General features: G+C 44.6%; 1 protein-coding gene and 1 pseudogene across 2 annotated transcripts in view; both read left to right on the top strand.

The window, feature by feature from the left end:
• Positions 1 to 13,452, top strand: part of LOC310794591 (rano class II histocompatibility antigen, B alpha chain-like) — a 117,143-nt gene that overhangs the window by 96,392 nt on the left and 7,299 nt on the right. The gene's annotated exons all lie outside the window — the stretch shown is intronic.
• LOC310794863 (C-X-C chemokine receptor type 3 pseudogene) lies at positions 1,728 to 7,010 on the top strand (annotated as a pseudogene). The gene is made up of 2 exons: positions 1,728 to 2,069; positions 6,318 to 7,010. The product of its transcript is annotated as a C-X-C chemokine receptor type 3 pseudogene (transcript).

The following is a 13,452-nucleotide window of genomic DNA, read 5'->3' as shown; positions in this document are numbered from 1 at the left end:
GATAACTTCATCTCTGTAATTGCCCTTCACTCCAGCAGGGCCTCCATGGTGAGGTATCCTCCCCCTGCTGAATTCAATCTGGCCTTAATGAGGAAATGTTTGGTTATAAATTAGGAAAAATGTAGATCTTTACTGAATACCAGGGATCTGAGGAGATAAATCCTATCAGCAAGCAAACCTGTGAAGCCAAAGACAAATGCCCACATTGTGGAGAACAATAAATGGAATTGAATGGAACTCCTCCAGGTTTGATATGGAGATCCTGTTCACAGTAGCAGCGGGGTAGCCACTCTCCCACCACTCGTCACTGTGTCCTTGACTGGGACCATTAATAAGCCACCCCAATAGTAGACTCAGTTCTCAGTCCACCCCAATAGGGACCAAACGGCGTAAGGTTTGTTTCCATGACTATTTACTATTTCCTAGGGTTCAGGCAATTTGGAGCCGCCGGTTCCTAACAACAACTCCACGTCGGCCTGAATGAGGAATGCTGACACCATCCAGGTATGTCCACTGAGCCACTTCCTCTTCTTTGATGTTATGTGTGCTCACCGGCATCCTCTTCTGAGTGTAAACCACTGGCAGATTGTAAAACTGTTTCCCAGTGAGAAATCTTGAAATCTCCAAATCTCCAAATCTGCCAACATGTAGCTGGAAACTGACGACTTTGGTTAATAAACTGATTTGGGCCTTCCTTCCATTCACATTCAGTTTCCTCATCAATGCTCCACCCAGCGTTCAATGCCAGAATTCCATGTACACAGACACACACACACACACACACACACACACACACACACCCGCACACACATGCACACACACACACACACACACACACGCATGCACACGCACGCACACGCACACGCACACGCACGCACACACACACACACACACACACACACACACACACACACACACACACACACACACACACACACACACACACACACACACACGCACAGTGTCAGAGAAGAGGTCTGATAATAAAGAAGAAAATAAAAGAACAAAAAAAGTACATTATGGCTCCAAAAGTGTTGATCAGTGTTGACTACTTCTAAGTGTTTTTATTGTATTTTCTACGTTGTATTGTAGTTATGTTTTTGTTTTAATTGGCAGTATTTTGCATTATTTTACCTCTTTGATTGTGTTACTGTAAGTGTATGTATGCACTGCTCTCTCTGTCATCCAGGGACTACGGATGGAAATTAGCAGCATGGCTAAATCCGGCATGTTTACATCTTGTTTGATATTCATTGTCCCTATCAAATAAATAAAATAAATACATAAATAAATAAAAATGTCCCATATACACCTCAGTGTCACCTGCCAAGTATTTCTGATTTTGTAGCTTTATGTAGCTTGTGATTAAAGTGGCAGCAGATTGCAGCCACTGTGGATGTGTGTTTTATGGGCTCAAACTGAGTGTGATCACACTAAAGGGAACTATGTAGGCATAGCCCACTTTCCAGTCTAACTGCCTAATCCAGTATTACCTCATCTAGGTGACATCGATACGATGTGAGTTCTATGTGGCTCTGAATGTGTTTAGAAGCCTCGGCTGCCCTTTTTGAGACGTCACAGTTACAAGCGAGGAACCAGAGAGCAGCAGACCAGTGTTTAGCTGCCATTTTTTTCCCAACTGCCTTGACTTCTGAGGCACGATAACATTTTGAATAAACATTTCTCTCTGTGTTAAACCTGTGAATCAACAGTAGACAAACAGGGTCATGGATGTGGACCTTACTGGGATATTTGACCAAAACTACACCTACAACTACTTCGACTACCAGAATGTGTATGGTGAAGCGGACGACAAGCCAGAGAGCTGTGGTCAATTGGAAGTAGTTGTGTACTCCTTGGCGTTGGTCGTGGGTCTTCTGGGGAACGGGCTTCTCCTGGTGGTTCTGGCTCAGAGGAGGTCGGCCTGGAGTGTGACAGATACCTTCATCCTCCACCTGAGTGTGGCAGATTGCCTGCTGCTGGTCACACTGCCCTTCCGGGCTGTGGAGAGCACTCAGGGATGGAGCTTCGGGACACACTTCTGCAAAGTCACTGGAGCCATATTCAATGTAGGTGCCTGGTAGTGTATACAGAACAGGTGAGGACAAAAAGAAAGTGAAAGTTCATTTGAGTTTAGCTGTGAGTGTGGGGGAGTTTTTTGGACTAGGGATCTCGCGTGTTACGCGCACTTGATTCCTAGGCTCGCCCTGCAGCTCGCCGAGCTGGCCCTGCAGCTCACATGCAGTTCGCCCGCTGCGCGGCCTCGCCCACAACTCGGCTGCTGCGTGGCTTCGCCTGCCCTATTGCCGCATGTGTGTGTGTGTAACCGGTGGCCAACAGTGTTGGAAACACCACAAATATATATACGGGGAGCCACCCAAAACCACCAGGCACAGACAGGAGATAGGATACAACAATGATCTTTATTTATAATAATCTGAGTAAAAAATCATGTGGCGCGACTCTAGGCCCGCCCCAGTCCAGAGATAGGTGTCCCTCCAAGGTCCTCCACTCGATCAATCCTCCTCCGTCCAGCTCCAGGATAGACTGAAAGGGTGAACAAGGGGGACAGTCACTCGACAGATCAACAGGCCCAGGCTCCCTAATAAGAAGTCAGTGATTGGTCCAACAGTCCCGAAACACCGGATGACACTGCAAGCAATTCCACTCGTGAATTATAAACCTCTTGGGTAGTTTGGAGGAGGGGGGCGGACAAAGCTCCACACTCCAGTTAGTTGCACACGTGAAAAAAATGACAAACTTCAAGGGCAGTTCGTGGCCAACACAGCTCATAAAAAGCACAAAAAACGAAGGGAGTTTGGCTGGGCCGTTGCTTAAAGTGCAGGGAAATTGCACTGAGTCTGGTTCTGGAGACACCGGTGTGGCTGGGTTAGGCAGAGGCCATTACCACTAGAGCTATGGCTAAAAGTACAGTGTCATATGTAATACAATCCGGTTTGGCCAATCCGAATCAATAATAAAACGTCAGTGGAAAAATCAGCAATGGTGGAAACAGTAAAAAGGGAAATCGTTGTTAGAGGGGTTACTTATCTTGAAGAGGGGGTTATCGTGATAAACCCCCTCTGCCTTCAAGCGACGCTTCCCCCTCTGTAGCCACGCAGTCTGTTCTGTCAGGTCGCTCCTCCGGCGTTACTCCGACAGCCGTAGGTCCGGATGCCATGTCTGTGTGTCTGTCTTGCCCGGGACTCGTCGGCTTGTCTCCCTCTGCTTCCTCCTCCTTCTTGCCTCTATGGCTGCCTTTTAAGAGAGGAGAAGGACGCCAGCCCACTGCACAGCTGCCTCTACTAATTACCTACACCTGTCTTCAATCAGGGTCACTCCTCCCCACATTCATTCAGGTGATTCCGAGTTAAAATAAAGGTACAAAATGTTTAAAGAAACTGGCCTGTGACACCCCCCCACACTTAATGGTTCTAGTCCCTTAGAACCCGGTCCCCAGTCACTCAACACACACAGGCAGACGCTACTCACACCCTGTACCTTGTTATGCAGGGTTAAAACATGACAAACAAAGTCCACATCCCTGTGCCTTGTTATGCAGGGTTAAAACATGACAAACAAAGTCTACATCCCTGTACCTTGTTATGCAGGGTTAAAACATGACAAACAAAGTCCACATCCCTGTACCTTGTTATGCAGGGTTAAAACATGACAAACAAAGTCCACATCCCTGTGCCTTGTTATGCAGGGTTAAAACATGACAAAGTCCACATCCCTGTACCTTGTTATGCAGGGTTAAAACATGACAAACAAAGTCCACATCCCTGTGCCTTGTTATGCAGGGTTAAAACATGACAAACAAAGTCCACATCCCTGTACCTTGTTATGCAGGGTTAAAACATGACAAACAAAGTCCACATCCCTGTACCTTGTTATGCAGGGTTAAAACATGACAAACAAAGTCCACATCCCTGTACCTTGTTATGCAGGGTTAAAACATGACAAACAAAGTCCACATCCCTGTGCCTTGTTATGCAGGGTTAAAACATGACAAACAAAGTCCACATCCCTGTGCCTTGTTATGCAGGGTTAAAACATAACAAACAAAGTCCACATCCCTGTGCCTTGTTATGCAGGGTTAAAACATGACAAACAAAGTCCACATCCCTGTACCTTGTTATGCAGGGTTAAAACATGACAAAGTCCACATCCCTGTGCCTTGTTATGCAGGGTTAAAACATGACAAACAAAGTCCACATCCCTGTGCCTTGTTATGCAGGGTTAAAACATGACAAAGTCCACATCCCTGTGCCTTGTTATGCAGGGTTAAAACATGACAAACAAAGTCCACATCCCTGTACCTTGTTATGCAGAGTTAAAACATAACAAACAAAGTCCACATCCCTGTGCCTTGTTATGCAGGGTCACAAACATGACAACCAAAGGTTCATGATAAAATCATTTCTGCCTGGCCTGGACCCTGTGATCCTTCTCCTGGCATGTCAGATGGTTAGGGGGCTCAACCCAAGTATATAAAAATCCTGCCGACAATCGCCAAATGTAACCGGTGGCCAACAGTGTTGGAAACACCACAAATATATATACGGGGAGCCACCCAAAACCACCAGGCACAGACAGGAGATAGGATACAACAATGATCTTTATTTATAATAATCTGAGTAAAAAATCATGTGGCGCGACTCTAGGCCCGCCCCAGTCCAGAGATAGGTGTCCCTCCAAGGTCCTCCACTCGATCAATCCTCCTCCGTCCAGCTCCAGGATAGACTGAAAGGGTGAACAAGGGGGACAGTCACTCGACAGATCAACAGGCCCAGGCTCCCTAATAAGAAGTCAGTGATTGGTCCAACAGTCCCGAAACACCGGATGACACTGCAAGCAATTCCACTCGTGAATTATAAACCTCTTGGGTAGTTTGGAGGAGGGGGGCGGACAAAGCTCCACACTCCAGTTAGTTGCACACGTGAAAAAAATGACAAACTTCAAGGGCAGTTCGTGGCCAACACAGCTCATAAAAAGCACAAAAAACGAAGGGAGTTTGGCTGGGCCGTTGCTTAAAGTGCAGGGAAATTGCACTGAGTCTGGTTCTGGAGACACCGGTGTGGCTGGGTTAGGCAGAGGCCATTACCACTAGAGCTATGGCTAAAAGTACAGTGTCATATGTAATACAATCCGGTTTGGCCAATCCGAATCAATAATAAAACGTCAGTGGAAAAATCAGCAATGGTGGAAACAGTAAAAAGGGAAATCGTTGTTAGAGGGGTTACTTATCTTGAAGAGGGGGTTATCGTGATAAACCCCCTCTGCCTTCAAGCGACGCTTCCCCCTCTCTAGCCACGCAGTCTGTTCTGTCAGGTCGCTCCTCCGGCGTTACTCCGACAGCCGTAGGTCCGGATGCCATGTCTGTGTGTCTGTCTTGCCCGGGACTCGTCGGCTTGTCTCCCTCTGCTTCCTCCTCCTTCTTGCCTCTATGGCTGCCTTTTAAGAGAGGAGAAGGACGCCAGCCCACTGCACAGCTCCCTCTACTAATTACCTACACCTGTCTTCAATCAGGGTCACTCCTCCCCACATTCATTCAGGTGATTCCGAGTTAAAATAAAGGTACAAAATGTTTAAAGAAACTGGCCTGTGACATGTGTTGCTCACAAAATGTTATTCCCTTAAGTTTACATGTGTGTGCGCGTGTGCCTCTTAAGTTTACATCCATCAGTCTTATGACATCACTGATGACATCATCAGTGTCTTATGTGATGCCACAATGCCGATGATGTCACTGATGACATCAATGTACAATTCTCAAGTGACATCACTGATAACATCACTTATGACATCATCAGTGGTTTATGACATCACTGATGACATCATCAGTGGGACAAAAATTGAAACAGATTACAGACAGAGAACAAACAGAGCCCACATTGCCAAATGTATAGATATATAGATAAATAGATATATAGATATATAGATAGATAGATAGATAGATAGATAGATAGATACGAGATAGATAGATAGATAGATAGATAGATAGATAGATAGATAGATAGATAGATAGATAGATAGATAGATAGATAGATGAAATGTGATTAGACTGTAGGCCATTATATCCTGCCAAATCGAGCGAGACTCAACAGACCAGAGTCAAAGTACTTCATATTGCTTTTGAACTATAGCATACTCCGCTCTGGATAGCCAGCCAGTTCAACATTCACGAGAAGAGGAAGAGAAAGGGACCAGAGAAGGGGGGTGGAAATACAGATGTGTTGTGTTGGTTAACTCAAGTGTAAAAGGAGAATAACTGCTTATCCCCCCTCTCTCTCTCTCTCTCTCTGTCCTCCAAGATCAACTTCTACTGTGGGATCTTCCTGCTGGCCTGCATCAGTCTGGACCGCTACCTGTCCATCGTCCACGCTGTCCAGATGTACTCCAGCACAAAGCCCCGGTTAGTCCACATCAGCTGCCTGTTGGTCTGGCTCTTCTCCCTGCTCCTCATCATCCCTGACTACATCTTCTTAGAGGCTTTGACCTTGAAGAATACAACACAAGGACAAACGGTGTGCACTCACAGCTACCCGCACGCCTCTCCGTCAGCATTTGACTGGCGGCTGGCATCACGCCTGCTGTTCCATATAGCGGGCTTTCTCCTGCCTTCGGCTGTCCTGCTCTATTGCTACTCCTTCATCAGGACCATCAGCGTGATCCTGGCCCTGGTGCTGGTCTTCTTTCTCTGCTGGACGCCGTACAACATCACTCTCATGGTGGAGACCTTCCAGAGCAGCAATGAGGCACCAGAGACATCTACTGATGCTGTGTATGGAAAGGGAACCGGTCTGTTGGTCACTTCTGCTCTGGGCTGTTTTCACGCCTGCCTCAACCCTCTGCTCTATCTCGGCTTGTGTGGAAACTTCAGGAAGCGGGTGCTGAAGATGCTGAGGTGTGAGAGAGGGTGGCAGGCTGTCTCTCTGTGGGAGTTGGGTGCCCCCTCTGACCAGACTGGCCAGAGGGAAGAGCTGAATCAGATGGGAAGGTTTTAGAGCCACACATCATCATGACCTATGCCGATTTTGCTGTTAGGTGTGTGTGTGTGTGTGTGTGTGTGTATCAACTGTGATGTCATCAGGCAGTTGTGATGTCATCAGTGATGTCACTCGAGCAATTTTCTTCTTCTCGAGTTAATATTGGTTAAGTGGTGTCTGTTTGCTCCGTAAATATTGAACTGTTGGATTAATGAATCTACTTAGTTTCCAACTGTTACACATATTCATCATAAAGTTATGCCATAACTTTGGGAATTTTAGGGAATATCTTACTCCTGTCAATGTTGTTCCAATTTAACAAAATGGTGTCTATAGTAATCATTTACTAATGGTGTTCATGTTACTATAGGAATTACTTTATGCATTATTTAATAGTTTAGGGTCAGTTAATTCTTAATAAGCATTAACTAATGCGTATTAATGCTTATTAGCATTAGCAATAATTTTGTGACCTGCTTCATTGTAAAGTGTTTCCATATTACTCTGTGACTGTGAACTGAACTTTGAGCTAGCTCTTGTGAAGTGTGAACTTGCACAACATTATATTTAGCTATGCTTTTTTCCTTCAAAAACAGACGGCACCTAACCTAACACATCTCAGACCGCTTTCTTTCCTTCGCTTTCTTTCCTTTCTCTTTCTCTCACTATGATAATCATATAATCACTTGGCTCTTATCCACAGTTATGTACCGTGAGCAGTGTTGGGCAAGTTACTCAGGAAGTGTATATTACGTATTACTGAGTACTCCTTTAAAAAGTAATACAATTACTTTACTTATTACTTTCAAAAGTAATACTCGCTACTTTACTATTACTTTCATACACCAGTTCCGAAAAAGTGACATACAACCTGGTTAACCAGCTCCTTTTAAAACTGAATCCACTTTATTGGAACAATAATTCACCTTACAGGAGGAGTCAACAATCAGCCAAACTGCAGACTTTTTATTTCTTTATGTTGTTTTTATGTTTGGACCGGTGCATGTAACCTGACCAAACATAAAAACATTGGTGTGAACATACTCACGGCTTCTCTCGTCAATCTGTGGTTATAACTGGCGCTGAAATGGCATGGAGATTCCTTCAGGAAATACTTCCGTTCAAGTGCCCGCCCTCCGCCTTGTCTCGTACTGGATTGGATGTTGCCAAGCTATCACTCCGATCGACACTGGCCAATAGGGACGTGCGTTACTTCTTTCTGCTGTAGGTCCCACCCTTATTGTAACAGAAAAAGTTTTGCAAAACTCAGGTTTTGCAAACAAAGCTTTTCATTTCGCAAAAGAAAAGTTGAGCTTTGTAAGCAAAGGTAATGGTTTCGCAAACAAATGTTTTGGAGTTGAGAACAAAATGTTTATGTTTGCATGCAACTTTTTTTAATTCACATTAATGAAAAATCTAAATCTAAATCTAAATCTAAATTATTTTATTTTATTTTTGAATTTTTCTTTGATTGGATTGTTGATAGTTTTGTTTTCAAATCTATTTTTTTGCATACGGATCTATTTTTTTTATTACAAAGTGGATTTATTTTCTCACAGATACAGTCTTTGGTTACAGGATGTAAACTTTCAGTCACAGAATAAAGACACATATATCTCTCCATACACACCCCAGCTTGCGTCACTGAACACACGCATATTTTTTAACACCTGTATGGTGTAGAAATTAGAAACATGTGACATCATGTAGTCTATATAGCAAATGGTTTATTTAAATTGTGTAAGTTAGTAGCCTACTTAATTAACCTGTATAAAGTAGTGTGGCACAATATTGTGCTTTAAGTAAAACAGTTGTCCAAAGGTAAAGTAAAGGCGAAAATGAATTATGCAAATGACAAATAATGTGAAAATGAATAAGCAAGAATATGAAAATGGATTAAAAAAGACACATTTTACATTGCATTTTGCAAATCAGCATGAATTCATCAGTCTTCCATTTGTCAATTTAATTCATTTAATTGACTTATAAATGGCTCATTTATAAGCATTTTTTATTAATATAGGTTTATAAATAGTTTTATCAAACAGCTCATTTAAAAGCATATTTTTCTAGAAGCCGTCTGGAAAGTGAATATGTACAGTAAATAGGGGATTCTTCAGGAGTCAAGACATTGGTGGTGGACTGGGGAGGTGGGTGGGGTCAAACACAGCTTTCAGAGAATGGGATGCGATCAGCTCAGGTACAGCGACCAGAGATCAGGGAAAGAGAATGATGACACGCTGAGCATGGCTATAAATAGGCTGCCACGTCATAGCCTCGGCACTGACGACATTATCGGCGTCATATAGGCAAGTGCGTCACACGGACATCACACTAGGATTACACTTGTCGTCACACTAGGATTAGGGCCTATGATGAGGTCACTAGGATTACAGATGCGAGGCAGCGTGTCTGGTCTTCATCTTGAAACTAGGTCGAGACCACCATTTCAATCATGAGAGACCAGACGCAAGCTTTATTCAAGTATGGCAGAGCGATAAGATCTATGGCATGGCAACTAATTCTGATGGCATGGCAGCATGGCGACTAGTTCTTTGGCGTAATGAGTCCGTGGTAAGATGCCTCTCTTCTTGAGGTGAGAGAGGGCATCTGCTCGGACTATAGAATAGAGAATCCCCTGAGAATTTCTGCTTGGATTGGATAAAGATTTGTATAGGCCTACATAATGCAGGGGGCACAGAGGAAAAAAGCACAGTATTGTACACAGAAGAAATCCATGCAGTCAGCAGAGACATCCTTATCCAATGCAAAAGATTCCCAGCAGGAATCAAAGAGCAGACACCGATCGGCACTGGGCAGAAAAGTGCCAAATGTCATCTTGAAAACATTCCTGGATGAACGATGACGGACTTTTGCGCATCGGAGGCGCCATGAAACCATAAAAGCACCCTCTCTCTCTTTCTCGCCCGCTCTCTCTCTCTCTCTCACTCTCTCTCTCTTTCCCTCTCCCCCCCCTCCCTCCCTCATGTCGGTTGACGCATGTAAAAGCATGCTGCCAATTAACCAATAATTAAGCCGACCTGGCTTTGCACAACAGAAGCTACTGTTAAAATGTTGAAAACTGAAGTGTCAGTATCTCCATAGTCTCGCTAGCCAGCCTCTCTTCCTTTCTGTCAGAGAGTCTGGCGTCGCAGGTTTCCATTGTGGGATTGCGAAAAAAAATGCTCTGTTTGGGTTAACCAATCAGCCTCGTCTTGGGCGGTGCTTAGCGTTAGTGCCCTTGGAAAATAGTTTCGGGGTGGAACTTGTGCCGAGCAGGCCTTCTTTATTGCACAATCCAAATTTTCTTCAAAACTTGCCATTTTCAGCGTGTAGCAACGCGTTAGCCTGTAGGTTTCTGCCGTTAGCTTTCTACGCTAGCTAGTTAGCATTCGGCGGGAGCATTACAGCGACACACATGGGAGCGGAAGCCGCTCTGATTGACATATGGTCGGAGCCAATGAACAGAGCGTGACAGAGCTTGCAAGCGGGGGAGCGGATATCCTGCTGCCACCGAAACAGCCGCTCGAATGGGAGAGCAGCTTTAGAGCAGGGGCGGGCTGATCCCTGTTGCCTGTTTCCACAGCGCCAGACTCTCTGACAGAAAGGAAGAGAGGCTGGCTAGCGAGACTAGTATCTCCATAATTACAAAGATAATGAACATTGCTCTATGACTATGAGCATTAAAACGACATGTGAATTGTCGTAGCGGAATTGATGGTTTCAGGCATACAAAGGGTGAGTCCACTTTAGGCTTCTGGCTGCACACTGCACAGTCAATTAAGAACATGTGCTCCTGCAATGCCTGCCGCATGCAATGTCCATGGATCTGACATCATGCTGGGAACGGGACAGGCTTTTGTAGAATTTAGAAGCAAGGTTTACTTCCCCCCCCCCCCCCCCCCCCCGATTTTTTTATCCCATATTTTATCCCCCATTAGTGCTAACTTAATTTATTTATCCTGGTTGCTACTCCACCCTCTGCCGATCTGGGGAGAGCCGAAACTGGCTCCATGCTTCCTCCGAGACATGGGCAGTTAGCCAGCCGCTTCTTTTCACCTGAAAGAGGAAGCTTCACCGGTAGGACATCACATGGGAGGTTCACGCTATTCCAACCAGTTCCCCTCCCTCTGAACAGGCGCCTTTAACGACCAGAGGAGGAACCACATTAGCAACCAGGATATTGCATGTTTTTGGCAAATTGTCATGGCAAAGTGTTTACAAAAGATGGACAATAAAGCTGATTTTCAAAGTACCTTGAGGATTTTTTAAGTTGTGAATTAAGTCAAATTTCTCTCTTGATTACAAAGGTGGAAAATACAACTGTTTTTAACGGGGTGTTTAGTGATTAAATGTTTAAGCTCCCCACAAATGCAGATGTTTTTTTAAATATATATAACCAATTGCAAATTATTACAATTACCAAACAGATAAAAAGTAGATTATTGAAATGTTTTAACTTATTTTAGATTTAGAATGTTAGAATTTTCTATAAAACACAATACATTTTAATGTAATTCCACAACGTTTATTTTTGGCCCTCGGCCCTCCACCCAGATTGAGTTTTGGCCCTTCATGGGAAAGAATGTGGGCACCCCTGGTTTGGCTCCATCATCTCAACACATTCTCATTACTCACAACATAGCGTGTCCTCTCTATGTTGTCTATTTCTCACCTTGGCTTCACTTCTGAACACACAGGGGAGCCTTTTACATCATTTTCTGACACCACAAGACCGTAGCCAAAAACCTCTGTTACAGTTATATTTATTTAGACATTAAACAACTTGGTTAAGGTTAGAGAAATGGTTGGCTTCAGTTCGGCTTAAATAACAAAAAGTTAAATGTGACTTATGGTTGCAATGACTTTGAATCTAACCCCGGTCTCTGATGTCAAAGACCACAACACCCTTACTGGCCAACGGTTTGTGTCATTGTCACACTCCTGTGGTGTTGATTTCACACGTAGGATCTATAGGAGTCTGTTGATCTACTCTGCATGTTGAAAAGTGACGGGGTGAGATGATGTCCTCTTGGACCTGGTCAACAGCCTGTGTGGTGTCCATGTTTTCATCTGCATTTTCACATGAACCCAGGAGACTGGAAATAACATGAAGGAGCAAATTATGTTTTATTATTAACAGCATAGAAATTGGATGTAAATTGAAAGATCAAATAAAATATGTTCCCTCCTCTAAAACAATGAGAATATGATGATGCTGTGATATATGAAGCCTAGCGTGGACGCTCCCATCCTCACCTGAGCTCATCACACACACACACACACACACACACACACACACACACACACACACACACACACACACACACTTACACACACACACACACACACACACACACACACACACACACACACACACACACACACACACACACACACACACGCACACTTACACACACACACACACACACACACACACACACACACACACACACTTACACACACACACACACACACACACACACACACACACACACACACACACACACACACACACACGCACACTTACACACACACACACACACACACACACACACACACACACACACACACACACACACACACACACACACACACACACACTCATGTGGCTGAGCCTGACTAAAGTTACTTTCTTCATCCCCTCCTATCAGTCACACATCAAATCATCACAAAATCTGCCTTCTATCAGCTCAAAAACATTTCCTAACTCCGGCCATCTCTCTCTGACCCCGTGACCCTGTGACCCCGTGACCCTGTGGCAGAGACAGTAAAAGAAGGTAAAGGTAAAGTAAAGTAAATTCCCACTGATTGTCACACAATGTGTGAAATCTGTTCTCCGCATTTGACCCATCCCCTGGGGGAGCGGTGAGCAGCAGCATGCGCCGCTCTCGGGAATCACATGGTGATTTAACCCCCCAATTCCAACCCTTTGATGCTGAGTGCCAAGCAGGGAGGCAAATGGGTCCCATTTTTATAGTCTTTGGTATGACTCGGCCGGGGATCGAACTCACGACCACCCAGTCTCAGGGCGGACACTCAGACCACAAGGCCACTGAGCTGCAAGTAGATCTGCACACTGCTGGAGACTTCTCCAATAGATTTGTTGTATTGTTATGGTCACAAACAGCCTTCTTCAGAATGAATGATTCATTCTGAAGAAGGTTGTTGACTTGTTACTGATTATTTGTTTGTCCTGCAGCTGCTAATCAAGTGGATGTGCGTACTTTACTTTACTTTACTTTACTTTACTTTACTTTACTGTAGCAGAGACCCCCCCTCTGGAGTCCTGTCCAGGGTACCCAGCAAAGCCCTGGACAGGCTCCATGTGCAGAACTCAGCTGCCAGGTTGAGGGTTCCCTCCTGCACCAAGCCCTGGCAGACATCACCCCCACCCTCATCCACCTCCACTGGCTCCTGGTCAAGTCCTGCATCACTTACAAAATCCTCCACGCTCTCA

Source organism: Poromitra crassiceps (genome assembly GCF_964638095.1).
Source record: "Poromitra crassiceps genome assembly, chromosome: 20".
NCBI lineage: Eukaryota > Metazoa > Chordata > Actinopteri > Beryciformes > Melamphaidae > Poromitra > Poromitra crassiceps.
This window is presented reverse-complemented; position numbering and strand designations above follow the sequence as displayed.